Source organism: Tachypleus tridentatus, unplaced genomic scaffold, assembly GCF_004210375.1.
Source record: "Tachypleus tridentatus isolate NWPU-2018 unplaced genomic scaffold, ASM421037v1 Hic_cluster_2, whole genome shotgun sequence".
Taxonomy (NCBI): domain Eukaryota; kingdom Metazoa; phylum Arthropoda; class Merostomata; order Xiphosura; family Limulidae; genus Tachypleus; species Tachypleus tridentatus.
This window is the reverse complement of record NW_027467782.1, coordinates 5,310,354-5,332,463: the sequence shown is the minus strand read 5'-3', so window position 1 is coordinate 5,332,463 and position 22,110 is coordinate 5,310,354. Positions and strand designations below refer to the sequence as shown.

General features: G+C 31.8%; 1 protein-coding gene and 2 long non-coding RNA genes across 11 annotated transcripts in view; 2 read left to right on the top strand and 1 right to left on the bottom strand.

The window, feature by feature from the left end:
* Window positions 1-22,110, top strand: part of LOC143242663 (dynein axonemal heavy chain 7-like) — a 619,118-nt gene that overhangs the window by 564,126 nt on the left and 32,882 nt on the right. The gene's annotated exons all lie outside the window — the stretch shown is intronic.
* Window positions 1,110-21,038, bottom strand: LOC143242674 (uncharacterized). 6 transcript variants are annotated; one of them, XR_013023133.1, is made up of 4 exons: window positions 20,998-21,038; window positions 20,017-20,120; window positions 12,266-12,343; window positions 1,110-1,875 (listed from the first exon to the last, which is right to left on the bottom strand). It is a non-coding gene; the product is annotated as an uncharacterized LOC143242674 (long non-coding RNA). The 6 variants fall into 6 exon arrangements; XR_013023131.1 differs by lacking the exons at window positions 20,017-20,120; window positions 20,998-21,038 and adding exons at window positions 7,058-7,341; window positions 13,440-13,775 and having other exon boundaries at window positions 1,113-1,875; XR_013023129.1 differs by lacking the exons at window positions 20,017-20,120; window positions 20,998-21,038 and adding an exon at window positions 13,670-13,786 and having other exon boundaries at window positions 1,113-1,875.
* The window catches only part of LOC143242668 (uncharacterized), a 390,035-nt gene continuing 383,299 nt past the window's right edge, over window positions 15,375-22,110 (top strand). The window contains exon 1 of the long non-coding RNA XR_013023116.1: window positions 15,375-15,491. This is a non-coding gene — a long non-coding RNA (uncharacterized LOC143242668). The remainder of the gene's footprint in view (window positions 15,492-22,110) is intronic.

Sequence of the window (22,110 nt, the reverse complement as noted above, 5' to 3'; positions counted from 1 at the left end):
ACTTCCTACTCTGTGGGTCTTTTGTATGGTTGTTGACACTTTTATTTCTTGCATTGAGGCATTCTAGAAATCTCTGTAGCCTTAATATCAATTACACAACTTTCAATAACCTTCTGCTTTCAACTTTCTTACTGTGAAACAAAACAGTCATGAAATATTAACTCACAAAATAAATTACCACCTACATTAAACAGTGTATTCTATCTTATAACACTGAACTTATATATTTTAGTCACTACACTACTTGCCATTGATTTAAAACACTTAAAGTTTGTTGTAATGCAGTTTTTTGAAGAGGAGGAAAAGAAAGTGGACCAGTTTGAACAATTCTTGAATTTCAAAAGATAACTTAATTTTAGTGAAAATACTTGATCAAAACTTTGAATTTTTTTGTATACAAAATACTAGTAATATTTACAGAAAGCTAGTCAGATTTTGTGAAGATACACATATCATTTTAAAAGTTACAGTGTGGAAACTGATGATTATGAACAAAGTCACACACAGCGAGTCTGTAATGAAAGGGTTCATTTCTTTTGTTCCTATCCCCTCTTACATGACATTTTAAGAAAAGAAATGTAGTTCCTCTATCCAGGAAGTATTTATTGCACTGGCTATTGAACCTTACCCTTCCAAGAAGCCAACAGTTGTTAACTACTATTCACAGCAGTGGATATACTAATTAGACTCCTTACTGAAAACCTGTATGCATCTGTTCAATGCACTTTGTTTCACTGTTACTTTGTGTTGTATCTTACCATTTGTACTTGAATGAAAGGGAAAGAAAGAGAGTAAGATATTTGGTGTAGACCGAAGACAGTTTTGAGACAGCGAGGTTGTTTTATAGTTCCTATAAAAACAAAACAACAACATCCCATATCACTTTAAGCTTTGATGTTATGGTTATAATGCTAACAAACATCTCATGAGGGTCCTAGCAACATAAGAACTGGTAACTACAATTTTCTCTCCACATGTAAAATCTAGGTGATATTCACCCAATCATATAAAGCATTTTGAATTTATGTAATTGTCATAACACAATAACAGTTTTAAACAAATGTGTTCTTTCATTTTATACTTAAAATAATTACTAAAGTACTCTATTTCTTATCTCACAATAAGCCTTCTAGAACAAAATTTCAGTCATCACAAGACATTTGATAGTTTGGTTTTTAATAGGAGCTCAATAACACAAACAATGGAGGTGGATGGGTGAACTAATGTACCTGTCTTTCTCCTCTTATGCTCCAAAAGTGCTCTTTTTCCCCATTATAAAACACTGTCCATAATTAGACCTTGCCTGCTGTGAGCTTGGAAATACAAATGTCATGTTTAAAAATAATTGACACATATACACATATTAAATGTTGATATACAAAAAAACTGCTGTTCAATTTTACACTTTTAAAAGGGTTTGCAAGATTGACAGAAAAGGATAAGAGATCTACATCGATCAACCCATATGGAGTAGAGGAAATCCACAGCCTTCTGTAACCCCTCCCTCATAAACGGTTTTGCATCAGATTGCTTAAAAAGTAAGACCCCATTTTATTGATCCCCTGCCTTTATAATGTCCTCCAGATGTTACTGTAGGAGCTTCACTATGTATGTTTAGCTCACTTCAAGAAATTTAATGTTTGAAAAAAAAAAGGAAATGGACAAACGTGTACTTGCTGTGGAGTGACTGACACCTCTACCCCCATAGTTTCACCTCCACTGTTTATTGGTACTTTTCCTTCTGATGGGCAGATTCTTCCTTCACAGGTTTCTTCACATTAATCTTGTTCAGCATCACTGACATGACGACAAGGAGCTGGAAAGTTGAACTTGAAGGCGATTCACACAGTCAAAAAGGCTTAAAATCTTATAGTTCTGTAAAGAAGAAAAATACAGTTATGCTAACACAAAATCTTGTTCTGAACACAAAATCTCAATTTTGTCCCAATTTATTTTTTAACATTTTAACTAATTCCTGGGCAATCAAGATTCAAGTCATGTAAAATTTGCATAGCTTTTCTTTTCCAGTTAAATATAGAATTATAAGAAAGTTAACTGTTTAACAAGGTTTACTGCTATTCATTTAATGTCACAATAAAAACTTTGAGAAAAAACAGAATAGTATTCAGTATAAATCTTTAAAGTTCTTAAATGGATAAACTTGAAGCAGGCACTTCTTCATGTGCAGCAAGCAATATGTAGACTAAATTACTAACTACAATACCCATACAGTAAGACAGTACAAACAATTCATGAGGTAAAAAAAACAGCAAAAGCACAATGAAACAAAAATTAACAAAACAAAACTCAACATACTAAGAAACCAAATAAACACAGCCCATAAAACTATGCTCAACCAGATAAAACTAACGATGAATTAGACAAAAGGCAACAATACTTCTAACATCAAAAGTATTCCACAAACCGTGAAAACATTACCAGCACACACCTAGACAGAAAGCAAAATCAACCAACTGGAAACATCCAGAATCAAAAAACATATACTGCTGTATACCATATATTCCGACATCAGCAAACAAATAACCAACATTTGGCAAAATTAGTAACAAAATATGACATTCCAATTAATAGAAATTTATTCAAAACCTCCCACAAAACTGAGGTGAACTAGTATACACTATTTTGTAAAGTTCAATTATAAACACTTCTATATTGGAGAAACAAGTAGAAAATGGAAACCAGATTCAAAGAACATGTCACCTTTGTTTTTTCGAACACTGCAACTTCAAATAAACACAACATAACCATAGAAAACACTCAAATACTACTCACAAGAAACAAACATAGTTCAAAATAAAATTAAAGAAGCCTTACTTATACAACATTTTAACCCAAATGACTTGAAGGTCACCTTCATACCTATATTAATCATAATAAATAAAATTATATATTCAAACCTATCTAATACCGCCCTCTACAATTCTGGTCAAGTTACACAACCCCTTTGAAACATGTGGTAAAGCTAACGTCAGAAACCTTTCTTTGTGAACCTTATGACCGAAGAAGGTCGAAACGTTTTAATGTTCATGTAAAGTGCCTCAGCCCAAGATGATTTGTTTTTTGCATTCAATTTTAAGTGGGTTTCTCATATGTCATGTAAGACAATATTACTATAACTGTACATTTATGTGTCAAGTTATTGTTATGACATTGTTGTAAATATCTGAAGAACGTTTACACAATTTGTTTGTGTAGAGGTAAATGAAAATAAATAGATAACCATAATACAGGTGATTTTAAACTTTAAACTACATACATGTCTGTCTTGGAATTTTATTTTTAAAGTTATACAGTCTGAACTACATAATCACGAGCAAAATACTGTACACAGTAGTGTATGTAGTCATTACAAGTTATGAAAAGGTATATACGTGGTTGTTATATATTCAGTAAATTGAGAATAACTACACATTGTGTATACAGTCAAATTAAAACAATTCACTTTGCACTCATCCATATATATTTCAAAACTGTGGAATATTATTTACTGTTGGCTGCAACTAGGTAAGCTACATACTAATCAAATCTACCTGAATGTACACTATAAACTATGCACATCATAAAAATGATAACATCTTAGCTAACACACCGTTATCAAATTTAATTTTCTACATAACAAAGAAAAGGAATAGAAAATATAGTACAACTATCTTGCTGTTCCTGATTCAAATTTAGAAAAAGGTAAATAACCAATATATGACTCTTAATATTAGTACTACATTACTTAAGACAGATGTGCCAGTACAAATTTATAATGATTCTTGGATGCTTTCCATTGTTCTTTTAACCTGAGATTATTTCTCTTAGACACAAATTTATTCTTGCTTAACGAGGGCAATATAGCTTACCTTCATCAAACTTTAATTTTAAAAATACAATGAAACCATGCTCCAAGCGTGTACAAGTTCCACAAGCACTGCTGCTAACTCTGCCTAGCAATCATATAAATCTGACCATATCCATTCCCTCTCTTTAGTTGATCACTCATCAAATCAGATTACAAGTATTCAGAGAAGTAGCTTCTACATCTTACAACAATAAAGTTTCACATATAGAAGGAAGTATAAAGTACAATACAACTATTTCATGAAACTATGGATATGACTCTTTGAATCTTAACCCATTCTTATATATCCCTCTTTGTGTGACACTGAAGGGAGAGTCTGCATGATATATTTCAACTAATGATACGCTATGACTAGTCAGTAACAATTTAGTGATCAGCTTTCATTATGCTCTAAATGCCACATGCAATGTGTAGAAATTCACACACCTATATGTGGTGCATTAATACAAGAGTATTATGATGTTGAACAACAAAGTTACTGCTATTATGTACCCTTCTTTATTGTTGACATGATTTTGTTGGTATTTACCAAAACCAAATTTTGTATGTCTGCAGCATTATTGCCCTTGCAAAAGATGCAATTAGAAAGCTTTCATGTCCAAAGCACACCACTCTTTCATGCATGTTTTCCATAAACCATACAGTATATGAAGACAGTGCTTTCACAATCCATGTTACAACAGTGTAATAGCATATATAATCTTTAAGTATTGTTTCTGGTTATTTATCATTTTATACTAGTAATTGTATTTGTTTCATTCCACACCTTCTTAACCCTACTACTATGTGTAGGGGTCAGGGGATGTTATCACATTTGTAGATTTACATTCAAAATTTTATTGAACCATTATTTTATGAAGATATGTTGTAGCATGTAATTCAAATGTAATAGTACACAATAATTAATTAATTTAAAATAAATATTAAAACAAATTCCTAAATATCAAATTTTGTTTGTCATGTACTATACTACATGCTTCTTTATTTAAATTATATTTCTGATGTCCAAAGGCAAAGTTTATACTTTTTCACAAATAGAAATTTAAATTAACAAATTTTGACAAGCTAGAATATAAAATAAAAAAAACCTCCTTTCTTATCTATTTTCTGAAATATTACTATTTTAAGAAAATCAAAAAAGTTAATTCTGTCTATTTCTTTAGTTTTTGCAAATGATTGTTTACACATTCTTACTTTGTTCTATGAAATTTTTATAACCAATTGAAAGCTCAGAATTTTTACCTACATGGTATTTTGGTTTGAAAAGTGTCTTCATGGGTAGATCCATTTTTTTGTTGTTGTAGACTCACAAGGAAAGGTGAGATGAATGATGTTTAAAAATATTTTTAGACATAAATACATTTTAATTAATAAGAATTATTAATTACACTAGAAATCTGTGGTACTTAAATATAACATATGATGTTCTTTATATCAATATGTGTACACAAAACAAGAAAAATATTTTACATACTTCAGTTGTAAAATGTGACAAGGCTTAGCAAACTGTGGAAAGTACACATTCATTGAGAAGGAAAGTAATATGATAAGTAATTGATATTTCAAGATTTATTTGTAGACAGTAATAATAATAATATGTATAAATATACATAAAATGTACTGCATTACAACTGAAATGTGATTGTATTCTACAAAATACTGGTCTTCAACAAAGTTATTTCATCAATATCATATATATAATTCTCAGAAGTTTTCAGTTCATCTCTGTGTGCTTGTACATCATGATGATTTAAAGATTTATAAAAAAAATCCAGTTTATGATTAACATTGTAATTGTGTCTGTTGAGGTTCACACGAATAGTGGTTTTTTACTGTTTTAGTTACTGATGAAGTTATGATCAGAAAATTATTTTTGGGAGCAGTTTGGTCGTACATAAGTAGTTTAATATTTCACTGCATGTAGTAAGTCTGCAGCAGCCATTCCAGATGTATGATAAATTTTAATTGTTTTTCATAAATTGGTTTTGATTCATAGTTTTAACACAAAACATTTTTTAATCTTTTTGCTTATTTTATTTAGTATGTTACATTTTCTGTTTTTAAATGCAGTTTAAGTATCTATGTAAGTCAGATGCAAGTCTTATATGAATACTGATCTTTTATTTTAGGCAAACGTTATACGCTGTATCTATTGTGCTGTAACACTTGAACTTTTTATTGTCATGTCATCCTGAAGTGAGACTATTTTATATCATTACAATAATTAGTACTTCCTTACTGTGAAATGGACTGTAGTACAGTGCACTAGGTTCAGAGTTAGAATTAACAGTGTGGAATATGTATTGAAGTTATTGATTTCATCTCTATCTACACATCTTCTTGTTCAATTCTCCATGAGCCTGTTGTAGTCCTAAGAAACCTATAAAACAGTAGTTGGATGGAGACTTAGTTTTAATGTTTGAGTAATGATTATTTTGGTGATTGCACAATATTAGGTGGGATTTCTTACTGTTCATGTTTGAAATAATTCTGTGCAAAACATTTAGGGATTTGTATTTTGCAGCTACTTATAACTGTATGATAGGCATTACTGTACTTGAATACCACACATTCAGGTCAATCTGAAGCTTAGTTTAATAAACTGAGTGCTGGCTCAGCTAGTGTGCTTTCTGAAGAGAATAAACCATGGGTACTTGGAAATTTAATTTCAATGATTAGCCAAATGTTTCGTCATCTGATTAGTGACGTGCATGAATGGATTAAGGAGATTCCAACTATCCCTATATCTACTATCTAGCAAAACCACAGCCAAGTGAACTGGCTTGGAGAAATCAGCATAACCAGTCAAAGTTAACACTTCCTCCTGCACAATTTCTCAGGCTTTGCACAGTGTATTCACAAGTAAACTTGTCTTTTTGTTGTTGTTGTTATAGTTTATGAAGAAAGTGTCATGTTCAAAAGCTTTTGTTTTAGACCAGATACAGTTTACTTAATAAAATGATTAATACAATGGAATTTTACAGTATGGATAAAATAACTTATGATTTTATATTATTTAAAATGGTTACATAAAAAACATACTTTACATACTACTTTTGGAAGTTTGAAACTGGGGTGGTGAAAATACACATTCTGATACCACATGTCTACTGAATGGCATAATATCATAACATTCATTTCAATTTCTATGACTCAATGATGAAAGCTGGATAAGAAAAATTTACTTACCACAAAATATTTCATTAAACATTTTCTTCAAAACACTAATTTCAAATCAGGTGGTTAAGACACTTAACTTGTAACCCGTGCATTGAGAAATTGAATCCTCATCACAACAAACATGCTGGCCCTTTGAACTGTGGGGGTGTTAAATGTGATGGTCAATTCCACCATTCACTGGTAAAAGAGCAGCCCAAGAGTTGGTGGTGGGTGGTGATGACTAACTGCCTTCCCTCAAGTCTCACATTACTAAATTAGGGATGTCTAGCACAGATAGCCCTCGTAAAGCTTTGCTGGAAATTCAAAACAAATGAGTTTGGTTTTAAATTGGAAATTATAATTCAAATTTTAGTATTATATATCAGTTAAATTTTTAACTTAAAAGTGAATATTGAAAAAAAATCTAAATATCAGGTTTTATGCATTATATGATGTGCTCAAATTAGAGTTTGCGATGTCCAAATACCAAGACTATAGTTTCTTCTGAGTTAGGAGCTCAAATTACTGATATTGAGAACTTATAATATGGAAAATTGAATCTCCCATCTTTTCTGCTTGCTGCATTTACTGAATTAGTCTCAGTGCCCCTACCTACCTCTTGACATTTTTGGAAGCACTTGCTTATGTACACTTACTTTTGAATATGACTCAAACAGAGCTAAGTTACAGTTTTATAAATTATAGTGCAATTCTAAGGTACTGATATAGTAATTTATGACTTTTTGTTATTTTGAAATGTACACATGCTAAATTTAAAATATCATTTTGTTTCACATCTTACTGTAAAATTTTATGAGACTTGATATTCAGTACTGAGTCAAGCCCCAAATGAGTAAAAAAGTTCAAAACTAGAAAATATTATTGTTTACTCTACTTCTTTATTTACTGTTCTGTATTTTAAGATAAATTAAATTTAAGAACTTTTTAATAACTTATAACTCAGTTGTGACTATTTTACAAAATACTAGTTTACACAAATACAGCCAATACAGGTCACTTTGTACAGACTGTAAACATTAGTGTATAACTTCATGGTTGAGTAATTACTGTAACGTTGCTCATCAGACTGCTATAATTTTATATTTCACTACTTTGATATGATGATCTCTTTATCACATCAACAAAGTTACACAAAAATTACGTCATAGTGAAACAGGCATGCTGTAACTAATTAAGACTGGAGATACTTCCTCAGGCAATGTTTTATATTTTATACTTGTGAAGAATATCCAAGTTTTAACTAAAGAAACTACTTCATAACATTAATCATTAAGTTTACCATAGATAGTTACAAAAATGACTGGTTCACTGCCTATAACTTTTATTTATAAAGACATGTTCTAGCAAATATTTAAAAGTAAAAATTAAAGATCAAAATAAAATGGCTTGTTTCACATGAAAAGTCAATGTAAGTATTAGCATGATAAAGAGTAATATTATAATCTGGAATCATATCACTGATGAATGCAAGGAACTAAAAATAAATTTGTTGAGTGTAAAACAAGTTCTAAAATATGGATCAATAGTTTTCATGTTTAACTTTCATTTTCAGAATTGCTACAGAATTTAGTAAGTTTTGCAGACTGACTGATATATAGGCCATCTAATTTACATATAAATCTTCAAACTCAAGTTTTATTGTGTGAGAAGACTGCAACACTAAACTCTTTCAGCCTTTTCTGTTCTCCACGAATAATTGTTAATGTAATATCAACCAACTATTAAAAGAAAAACCTGCAAATGAACAGACAAAAATATTATAATTGAAATTTCACTTGATAAACTTGAGGATAAACATGGGTGAGTTTTCAGTGAACATTTCACTGAAATATATATATTAGCTGGAGTTTTAAAAGCCACCTAGCCCTCTTCCCCCAAAGCTATGGGGTTGTACATATTTTTAGATGCATATTGAGCTATCCTGGACAACTTTCAGTATGAAATAGGCTTTGTAAACAAAAATCAAATCACTTACTTGTTATTTTACCACATGAATCAATCCGACAATCACATAAACCTAGTAAAGTATTTGAAACTGTAATACTTATACTTTATACACATATCCAATTAGTTTTGTAAGACCTCTAGTTACACATTTTTAAATTAACCAGCTATGATTTGTCTTGTGAAAACAAAAGTTTATTTCACATTAAATCTGAATGAAGTTTCGTGATCATGTGCAATAGATGTTTAAATATTGTATCAAATGCAACTTTATGATATACGTGCTGCTATCCAGTCAACAGCTTTGTTTATTTGTTTGAATATTTACATTTGTGCCAGTTGTCTTCTAAACTGCTATAAATATAACCACACAAGAGCCCAAAATATATATTTTTGGATTGTTTGACATCTGACCCCTTAAAAATGCTCAAATAAAAAAAAAGAAAATACTGACTGGACATATTGGACCAAAGTATGACCCTACCAAGTTTCAAGATAATCTGTCAAGATATGTAGGTATAGCAGTTGACTGAAAAGGGTTTGGAAGAAGATGAAACAAGAGAAAAACTACATCTCTCTCATGATGATGAAGAACCCACGTGAAGTAAAAATGTATCTCAAGATGGCTGGTATGGGTATTAAAACTCTTTTTGTTAACCTGAAGACCAAAGAAGGTTGAAACATTGTTCTCTAATTTATTTTAATAAAAGATTTAATACCCATACCAGGCATCTACAGTACACCTCTCTGTGGAGACATAATAATGAGAAATAACTGTCTCGAACACTATATTGCAGAAAATTGAAAACTGGATTCACTGAAAATAATAAGAAACCCTCCCAAGTTTACAAAGTACATCTTTTTAAAACAATTTTACTTTAAACATAGAACCAAAATCAATGACCATGAAGTTATAAAAATCATCTTATTTTAAGAATGCAGCCTCACTCCAAAACAGTACCACCTGTTGTACTAGGATATCTCTATTAAGCCTTTGAGTGATCTCTAATCATTTGGGTAAAAAAAACCCTTTAAAAGTAGACTCATTCTTGAAACACCACTGAAAACCTTTCTTGTTAATAGATTGGAACACCAAAAGATTGATAATAAGCGAAATACATGATTGTTGAGACAAAGTTAAAATTTCCTTACTTAATCATTATTATTTTTATTCATGTTATTGTTACACAAAACTACAGCAACATCGACCGAGCATTTTCAACCACAACATAGACAGTTATGCTATATGGAATGCTATGAATGTCCATGACTTACTTAAAAATTAATTATTTTTCAGTGAAAGATGCTTTATGTGGTTGTAAGTACATAACAGATGCAACGTTGTTCTGAGTGGACTCATGTTATATTGGACTCACATTAAACAAGTTCACACAAAACCTTGATAAATAATTACTTCAAAAGACACAAATCTTTATTTAAAGAAATGTTTTAAACACACTTGTTTTATTTGAAAGAGCTGCTTTTCTACTGGAATAATTTTATACGTGCCTAGTGGGGGTCGTGTTTCATTCTAAATACATATTTTTCATTGCTGTGCATTAAAAAAGTTAACATAGCAGAAAATTAAAAACTAGGTATTTAAAATCCACAAATAGGGATTACAAAAAAATGTAAGCAAACAAAACTGTAGATCTATTGCTGACAGCTTAACTCAAGCCACAAATAACCATTTTGATTCCACTATAAAATTATTTCAAATGATATTTATTGTGTTACAGGACTCCACTGAGATTTCTGCAAGAAACTGACAGTACTTTTGAACTTACTTCCCCATCCTTAATTATGTCATGCTGTGAAATTTTCTAAGTCCTTCATTTTTAGCTATCAAAAAGTCCAGTATGTGCATTAGTTGGGAACTACAGCTTGTGCAGTTTCTAGTGTTTTTATTGGAAACAGACACAACAAAATTAGAGGATTCTGATGTCGGATATTGTTATTCAAGCCACTGTTGTTCATTATTACTCAAGTTTATTTCCCTGGCAATATTTCAACAGGTGTTTGACACTGGATGATTACCATAACAGATGTCACTATTCAATATCACATCGGTAATTCTTTCTACTGTTTTTTGTACTTAGCAAAGTCACAAGTACATATTCAGTATTTATTACCACTGTATATATTACTCTTTCATATAGCTATTGTAATTTTAAATAGGTAGTGGTAGTAAATGTTATTGATAATTGACAATTTAGCAAAGTGTGACACTGAATGAATTATTTGTGTTGCCTTATTTTAACAAACACTTGTACACAGCAGGCTGTTGAAGAACAAACATATTGTTATGTAAACCTATCAAAGTAAGCATGTGACTGTGTATGTTTATGTTGCACTTACCTTTGTTGTATTATATTAAAAGGAACATTATTCCATTCTGATGAGATTCCTTTGTTACTGTTCATCTTTTGTTATATAATAGTACAAGCTGATGGAAGCTAGTCATTAAATTTGTGATCAAACAATCTTTGTCTTCACAATGGTCCTTTGAGAACAACTTTACAGTTTGTTTCTTACAGCGTATACCACTAAGTATGTTTATTCTCTCTTGCACATTTGTTATTTATTTTTAATATGTGGTGGATGAGTGGAACACAAAGCATAAGCAACAGTAAACTGTTATAAAATGTGTAGCATTCAAATGAATTCACATGCATTTGTCAAGTTTAGAATGTATTCTCTATAAATGAAAAAAAAACAACAACTTAAGTAACAATATAATTAAAACTCATTCTAGACTGTCAGAAAAATAAAGAACCAACATGAATCAAAATACAGAGCCTGTATTGTCAAGACTCTAACAAAGTAAATAAATACAGCTGCAAGTAATGTCTGTATTATTTTCTTAAGCTTATTATAAATCCCTCTATTAACTCCATGCCTACAGTACTTATCAATTTTAGTGGGGACAAAATAGTTTGTTTACTTTTTAAGAGTCCCGAGTTGTCAGCTTGAAAATACAATTTTTATATTTTGATTCAACTTTTCTGATGATCCATACATCCCTTCCCAAATTAATAATTTTTAATAATTAAGTACACATACATACATATTCCTGTATATAGATAAATTTCTCATTCCCACTGAATACCAAATACCATTACTGTGTCAAATAGTCTTCATTACCTATTGAACCTGTTTTAAACTTCACTGTTCTCAAAATTGGTTCTTCTTTAAATCTGAAATCTTAAATGTTCACATAACTTTAGTGTACACACCTATATACTTCAAATTAATTCATAAATAAATACTCACAAGTAGTAACACCATAGACCAGGAAAATATGGTGCACGGTATCCGTCTCTTCCAAAAGGAAACACATGGTTCATTTACCTGTTACAGTGTACATCACAGAAGCATTTAGAAAAACACATCAGTAAAAAACTAAGTAATGAATTTTCATAACTTGTAAGAAATAAAGTTCAAACATGTTTAATACATATCAACATTTAATTAACATTTAAATTAAAATTTCCAGCTGTTTAAAATTGTAATGCATAATGTATGTAACATAATAAATTGGAGACTGATCTGAGATAAATCATAATACATCACAATCAACAATTCCTCTAAAATTAATTTTAAGGTAATAATGAATCAGTGTCATATTTCAGCCACGATTAGCTTTACTTCTCTTTCATATCTTACTATATATAATTAAAGCATGTTCTTTGCATGGTGCATTATTACAGAATTAACAGTAATTTTGTTACAGTAAATGTATTTACCATTAGTACTACATCTTGTCCTTAGTCATAATAATAATGATGTTAGCTTTCCAGCTACTTCTTATAGTTTGACTTTATTCATTACTTCCTGTACTTACACATTACATCAGTAAAGATATAATGAAACACACATGTGCAGCCACAGTGAAGTAATGTTCTTGTTATCAGAGTATTTTTATTTGAAACTACGTTCTGCAATAAAGAAATAGTTCTTGCATAAACTTTTTTCTAATTTATTGAATCTTGAATGAAGCACAAAGTGGAGAATTGTTTTATGGATTTTTGTGGTACCAGTACGAGTTAGTTTGTTTTATAAATCTATTTTCATTAGTACGAGCTTTGTCATTACATTTTAATTATAAAGATTAATTTATATTGCTAGCGTATTACATGGAATTAAATCTATCATAAATCACTTAAGCTAATTATTATCATGAGGTATTTCTGGAATTACAGCAAAGAATATCACTAACAAACAACAATTTTGAATTTCATCTTTCCTATTTCACCATAACAATCACATTCTTTCGATAAGGCTAACGTTGGTTCGTGGTAACTTCTGTCTTTGCTGGCTTCTTTTTAAGATAGATCAAACTATAGTTAAGCTGTAACTTTGAGTTTAAAAGATTAAAGATATAAATATATGGTCAGTACTCTCTTTCGCGAAATAAATTATTTTCGTTATTTTGTTTAATACTCACAGTAATATGTCAATCGTTAAGCCTCTATTAATTGTAAGGCCTTCCACGATGATTAACTTCCCTTCATTCTTTTCTTTGGCCTAATTCCGTTTGGTAACATCTTATCTGCTAATTTTTTTTCTGTCTCTCAACTTTTACTTTTCATTTAACACTACTTATTTATCTTTAGCGCGGACAGCCTTGTTGCTTTGTGTCATAAAACACCAAACCAAACTATTCATCTTTATTACCTGATCGTCTGTTTTCTGTATTATACACATCAATAAATTTCCCGCGACTCTAAATTCTCGACATCAATGAGTTACAAACAACACGTACATCTCTTAAAGAGTTTCGTTTTTAAACTTGTCATAATGTTTACTATAAATTAATTGATTGTGACTTTCATGTTACGAAGAAAGCTAAACAATAATTACATATTTGTTTTTAAAATAAATTAACAACAGTCACACTTAACGAACTTTTAAATAATTTACTTGATAAACATATAAACGTATGTAATTATATTGTTTGTTTGTTTTTGAATTTCGCACAAAGCTACTCGAGGCTACTGTGCTAGCCGTCCCTAATTTAGTAGTGTAAGATTAGAGGGAAAGCAGCTAGTCATCACCACCCACCGCCAAACTCTTGGGCTACTCTTTTACCAACGAATAGTGGGATTGACCACACTTTATAACGCTCCCACGACTGAAAGGGCGAGCATGTTTAGTGCGATGGGAATGCGAACCCGAGACCCTCAAATTACCACGTCGCACGTCTTAACACGCTTAGCCATTCCGGACTGTTATGTAATTATATACATATATAACTTATCCTACGTTACGTGCCCCGGCATGGCCAGGTGGTTAGGGCATTCGACTCGTATTCTGAGAGTCACGGGCTGGAATCTACGTTAAACTGAACATGTTGGCCCTTTCATTCATAGGGCGTTATTATAGTTAATCCCATTATTCGTTGGAAAGAGTACCCCAGGAGTTGCTTTTCCTCTTGTCTTACTCTGCTAAATTAGGGGCAGCTAGCGTAGATCGTTTTCGTGTAGCTTTGCGCAAAATTCAAAACAAAGAAATAAACCTACTTAGCATAATTACATCTTCATAAATAGAGTATCATATCATCCAGTGCTTATATTACACTGTTTGTCGTGTTATTAGAGGCAGTACTAACCACTTTCATTCACATCATTCTTGAGTTTGTATACAACTACTCGAGGATCTGCATGATATTCAGTTCTAATCAGGTATCATTAGGGGAGTATTTGGCATATCATTCTTTGTTACAGGGGCCTTTACCTTCACTTCTTGTATCTTTAACTGAGATGTCCTTTGCCATTATTACTTCGTCAACTAACTCTGAAGTTTCTGTATGCTTATCTCTTCCTCGTCAAAAGGTAATTCAATCTCACTTGAGTTATCGGTTTTTATTTTGTAACAGATTCACTGTTGTACATTTAGTGTAGTACATTCGCTTCTTTCAGTGTAATTTTATTTATTCTTATGACGTATACTGTGGGCTGTATAATTCACAAGTCTGCCTGTTATCTACATTAATAGAAGATTCTCGATCGTAAGAATCAACAAAGTACTAGGAGTGTATGTAATGCTAGCGATTGACAATATTTTTGCCAAACGACCTTCGGTGAATTTGTTAGTTTCGCATGATTTATATAAAAGCAGCGCACCAAGAGAGAAGAAGAATATTGTTATTGTACATATGCAATCAGTGTGCTATAGGCTTGGGAAACTGTAATTGTGATTAATGCCCGAATCGAAGAAACTATAAAATTTGATCACCAATATTTATAGATTTCGAACATTACATATTGTTCAACTCAGCAACACTTTAGCTTCAGACACAACAAGCTTAGACTCATCAGTTAACCAATCCATCCGCAGGTCTAAATATGTAAATATAACGTTATACAAAATCTAACCACTATGTGGCGCAGAGGTATTTTGTAGATCATAGTTATGTGACTGATGCCGAAAGTTAGGATTTTCAAAAGAAAATTTACAGTTTTCGGTCATTATAATTCAGATAACTTTTGTGAAAATGGTGAGTTTAAATGCTTTATTTTCTGGTTGCCAAACTTTCTTGGTCGTTCAGAGTTTTTTCTTGCAAGAGACAAAAATTGTAATATGCCAAGTGGTGTAGCCAACTCAACAATGTAATTCAGGACCAGGTTATTCGTACTCTTAGAAAGATAATTTATATTTTTGCTATACTCTGTTGGTCCTAGTATGATGTATGCAGAAGTAAACACAACCTAGCTCATTAAAGCATAAACATCATTTTTAAGATATGTGTGCAATCAAATGGACAGTTGATCCGAAATAGAATCATATGGGGACCAACAAAACAAAACGAAGTTAGATGTTAGAATAGAACTTTTTAGAAGTTAGTTTTCCCAATACCATAATCTTCTGTGTTGTATGGTCATACTCTCACCCTTAGTACCATAGTGAAGAATGTAATACTAACAATAAAGCTGAGTTAGAAGCTACATTATTAACAAAAGTTTTATTGTTGCATTAGAAACATAAAATCTTCTGGAATTAGACTGCAGTCTGAAGCAGTAGACATAATACAAAACGTTTTGGAAAGTATGGGATCTATTGGTCAATCCTGGCTCTATCATCCAATAATTTAAACTATAAATATTAATGAATAAATTTTTAAAAAATCTTAAAGCCAGTCCATATCATTCATATACTTTTCAAGATTTATGTTAAACTCATTTAAATTTTTTTGCTCTATAACATTTAAAGACAACCCACTCCAAAGGCCAACTATCTTGTAAGAAGAATTAAGTTATCTCAGCTGAAGGTGACTTCTACTCTGCCAGTGTTTATATTTAAGTCCTCTAGTCCTACTGTTCTCACTGTTAAGTATGAACAAAGATGATACATCAACATTATCAATTTCCTTTACAATATCAGACACCTCATCATATTACATCCCTCCACCAATTCTTCTTTTCCAAGAGAAAGCAGTATGAGAGATTTCAGCCACTCCTCATATGACAACTCCTCCATCCTTGGCATCATTCTAGTAACCCAACTTTGAACCTCTTTAAACAATTCAAAGCACTTCCCAAGTTAAGGGTACCAAGACTGAACACGATACTTCAAATATGACATAACCAATGAACCATACAGTGAAATTATAACTGCTTTAGATTTGCATTAAAATCTCTGTAAATATAACCTAAAATTTTATTTGCTGTACCACCAGCAATAACACAATGCTTGGATAGCTTCTGAGACTGATCAACTATTACATCAAGATCCCTTTTTCTCTATTGTTTAGATTATTCCCATCCAAATTATTATTCATATAATGATAACCCAGTGGCATTATTTTGCATTTATTATAATTAAATTTCATCTGCCATTTATTTACCCAATTCACTGAATGATATAAATCCTTCTGTAAATCAGTCACATCCTCTTCACAGGTAGTAACACCCTACATTGTAATGTAATTGCACATTTAAGTAATTTATTGACCATTGATCAAAGATCCTAAGACTTGAACCATGAGGTACCTCATTTGTGACATTAATGTAGTTTGGTTGAACTGCATTGGTGACAATCCTTTCTTCCTGATCTACTCTTACTCTCATCAACATAAGTAATAACCTTTGGAAAAATGTTATAAGATTTGTAAGGCAAGGTTTTCCATCAGTGAAACCATGTTAGCTGTCCAATAAAATTCTAAACTTGGTTAAATAACTTTTTGAAGTTTTTCTTTTTATCAGACTCTCCAAAATGTGATCTACAACTGATGTAAGACTAATGGGTCTATAAGCACTGGGACAATTTTCATCACCCTGTTGATAAGAGGAGTTACATCAGTTAATTTTCAATTTATTTTGTTTCTCATTCATTTTATTTCCAATACTGTTTGTGAGCCAACATTGTTTTTACTTGTTGCTACCCTGTTCTTTCTGTAAGGAAAATATTTACCTTGAATATTGAATTTTTTTTTCGTTAAAGATTTTCCACATTTGCTCAGAGTCTCAGCATAACACAGCTGCCCAATTCACAACAGATAAGTTTTGTGGTTTCCCTTTAAAATTTGATTTTTAAAATTTGGAAGCAAAATATTCTGATTTCAATATGCAGGAAAAAACATCAAACTTAATACAGCAGTGTTCATTTGTACCCATGTGTTTCCCAGTTTCCTACCTATATTTTTGAAGTTACAACAAATCTCAAATAGCAGTTTCTAGTAAATTCCTTGACCAATTGGTAAAAAAAGTCATTGTGAACATTTACAAAAACCTTTCTATCTTACAAGTTGACTGTAGCATTTCCTGATGTGTATGCTTGAAATTAAAATCACTCATAATTATGGCTTCACTAACAGCTGAAACCTTAATCTCATTGTAACTGTTTGAGTTTTGTCAATATCGTTTGGTTGTTTGTAACAAATTCCCATTAAATGTCATTTTCCTTTATATCCACTTATAGAACCTTCACTGGATTCAAGCTCATTACTGTTATCTTTGATATCTTTAACTAAAATAGGATGTAATTCACATTTTACATGTAAATCCACTTCTCTCTTTCATACTTTATTCATTGAAAAGCCTTTACCACTATATTTGAAAGAAATTTTTGTCACACATCATCTTTGGTTAACCATATTTCAGTTATTCCCATTATATCAAAATCTTTCATTCCTACTAATGCTCTAAAGTTATCTATTTTATATCTTTTACTTCTGTTATTATGATAGTAAGAATTAAGCCTACCCTTATAATTACTTCTATACTAATTTCCTGAACTAAACTTTTCTCTGTCTCATATTTATTTTTCATTACTTTATAGTGGACCTCACCACTATCTAATCATGTTGTGTATGCCACCAGCAAAAGTAAATAAGAACTTAATGAATTTCAGTATTTAGGTGAGACTTTCCAGTTTTGAGACAGAGTAACCAAAAAGGAACTAAATATGTGACTTCTATCAATACTTTAACTCCACTGCATACTTGTGAAGATTTTTACATTCAACTCCTGGTCAGATACTATATACGTCAAAGTTTTAGGATTCTTCTACAGTAGATACCTGTGACTTGTTGGTGATAAATTTGAAAATAGCATGCAGCAAGTTATCTACTTATTTTAAAATTATATATTTAAAACAAGTTAAATGTACATACAAAAAATCTTTAGACTATGATGACCATAGTTACATTTTAAATGTGACAGTTCATTTCATGTTAAATGTCCACTTTGGTTGATTAAATTATTTTATAATCCACTTCACAAGCTGAACTAATTTAGAATACCCTGTAACAAGTTATTCTCCATATTTCTATCAAACTGTTAAATTCATTTTTAAATAACAACCAGTAAAAGTGTACACTCAAAGTATGGTTAATTTCACATTTTCTAACTGTACACTTCTGTTCAATTTGCCACTGCTATTTATATGTTTATCACTGAGGCCTTTGGAATTTTGTATATCCTCAGCAGTAATGAATTTGAAATACAACATTTTACTCTCTTACTGAGTTATGTAACCAAATTTGTCATAACTATCCCCTTTCAAATAATTGTTTTGAACTTTCTGGGTATGAAAAATGTAACAGCCATTAAATATTAACTCTTGTTGTAAATAATAATTCCAATAAGTGTTGGGGTCAGCCGAGGGAGATGGTGCCTCCGAGGTGGCCCAGGCTTCCCTGCTGGCAGGACTGTGGCTGAGGATTCTGAGAAACCCCTTGCCTAGGTCTCGGGTGTTCTTTTTCACCCGCACTTCACTGGCATCATCCTTGTGTCACATAGTGATGCTGAGGAGCAGGTTGTGAGCATTGATGTTGTTGAAACTCTACTTAAATAAGTGGTTGAGTCTAACAACGCAAAATGCATATTTTTCTTTATGTTCATTAAGATGTTGGCCAGCAGTATATCATTGTAAAATTACTTTCATGCTTAAGCAACAAATTATTGCTTCGATTTCTTCTCCAAGTGTATTCAGTTATAATGTTTCACACCATCAAATATAGAACCTCACATGAAGGTAGATGTATCAATATTACACTTCATGTGAAGACGGAGTTCTCAGATTAATATCTCGCCTGAAATCTGATGTATCAACCTAGTATTTCCTATGATAAAGGATTAATTACTCTGTTCCAAATATCAAGAACTGAAAGATAACATGTAACTTTTCACAAAGCAATAAAACAGATCAAAATGAGAGCTAGTTCTTCCACACACCAAGGATATCTTTCAACTGTTGGTGTGGAAGCCCAGAGAAATGTAAGCTTAAGAACCACTTCAATTGGATCTCAAGATAGAGATTTAAAATGAGTTTACGTACTGTATCGATTACGTGAAACCGAAAGAAAACTGCAAATGTGAGTTATTAATAATAGAAAATGTAAAATTCTTTAAGCCTAACGATACCTTAATTTAGTATTTTAAACATTTTAATTGAATAAATATATTTCTTGCTTTTATAATACATTTTTATATTATACATTGATAATAAAGTATAAAAATTGCTATTTGTATACATATATATATTTACAGTTTAAACGAATAACCATCATAGAAAAATAATACCCGTTATATTATTTGAGTTCCTCTCTCGAAGACTTAGTTTCTCCAGTCCTTCACTAACTTGTATTCAAAGACCATCGAACAGGAACTCAACTAGTTTCTTCAACCTATACAAATATTTATAAACTATAGAAGAAATCCATCGGGCATCTTTAACTCCTATTTACTAGGTTTATTGTTTTGTTTGTTTTGGAATTTCGCACAAAGCTACTCGAGGGCTATCTGTGCTAGCCGTCCCTAATTTAGCAGTGTAAGACTAGAGGGAAGGCAGCTAGTCATCATCACCCACCGCCAACTCTTGGGCTACTCTTTTACCAACGAAAAGTGGGATTGACCGTCACATTATAACACCCCCAGGGCTGGGAGGGCGAGCATGTTTGGCGCGACTCGGGCGCGAACCCGCGACCCTCAGATTACGAAGCGCACGCCTTAACGCGCTAGGCCATGCCAGGCCCTACTAGCTTTAACCACACACTTAACTAATTAAATTAATCACCTAGACAGTTATATTCATAAGATATCTCTCAGTTATATAACATAAGTATTTTGTTATGTAATAACTATGTATACAATCGGAATTGAGCTAGGTTTTCCAACAGATACACCTTACTAGACTACATAACAAGAATCTAACTGTCTTTATTATTCGAAGGTACTTTTCACAATTAAAGCTGCTTTTGTCACCGCTATTGCAATAGATCAAAACAATATTTCAATTTACTGGTTATTTTAATATTGCAGACCAAGGGAAAATGTTAGTTGTCATAAATGTATATAGCCATAATGTATGGGGTATGACAGACATCAGTTTTTAACGTATCGTCTAAAGATGTCATGGTAATTGTGTAATACAAAATAAACGGAAGCTATTACCCGTTATGTCGATTATAGAAAAATGAAAACAACGCATTTAACAAAGAAAACACACATTAATAACCACAACCTTAAAAACCATAGCAAGGCAAAATCGAAGGTCACCACAACCTGAACAGGTAAAATTCCACTCAAACAAAGCTCACCATTACTATGTAACTACTGCCAGTGCCTTCTTTGAGACAGTTAAGATATCAAAACAAAATGTGCAATAAAAATAGTTTTTATGACAAAATAAACTTCAGGTTATCGTATTGAATCAGAATGTTTCCCTTACAGTTGCAACAATCTGCAGTGATGTGTAAATAGGTTGAGCTCACTTCAAACTCATGAAGATAACTTTTGAGATGTATAAAATTAATTCTTTTAGTCCAACTTCATATAGTTTGTTTAGAATATTCGTGCAAAGCTAAAGCGCTGTTTTCGCTAGCTGTTCCTAATTCTGACACATATATTAGACTCGTTGTGAATTTAATGTGTTATACGAATATAAGAGATATATAAAATATATTTTGTGCAAAACTACCTCTGATGGAAATGTTATCAGACTTCGAATGATACATTTAAATGGTAATACAGTCTGGTACAAGTTAAACAATCGACCAGCTTGACGTTTGAAGGTCTCCAATGGATGCATCCCAAATCAGGTTGTATATATTTTTGAATCCTCTATTTATGCTGTCATGACTAATTGCGGTGATTATTATTCGTGTGACGGAAATCACACTTGCTTCTGATCCAGAATTAATTTTAAAAGCAGGTTACAGCAAGGTCATAGTCTAAGTAAGTCTCTAAAAAGGGCTGCCCGGTTTACAGCCACGTGACATTTCTCGCTTGAGTTTGGAAAGTTGCCAATATCTTGCCGAACACATTAACACTCCTACGAAAAGACGTTTCTTGTCCTGATTTCTCCAAGCCCGTTCCCCTGGCTGTGGTTTCGCTAGATAGTAGATAGGGACAGTGGGAATCTCGTTAATCCGTTCATTAATGGATTTAAATGGCAATTTCATTTAAATACAAAATTATTAGCCTAATATTAATAACCTTTCAAGTTGCTCTGGGGCCTATTTGGCCCCACTTTTCGTAGGAGTGTTAAATAGAGATCTTTCAGCTGAGACTAGCAGCACACAAAGTTTTCAGATTGGATGCAGTCATTTGAAATGTGCAACTTACAACTTAGGTGATTTTTTTTGGTCGATGACCACTTGCCACATCTGTGGAAAA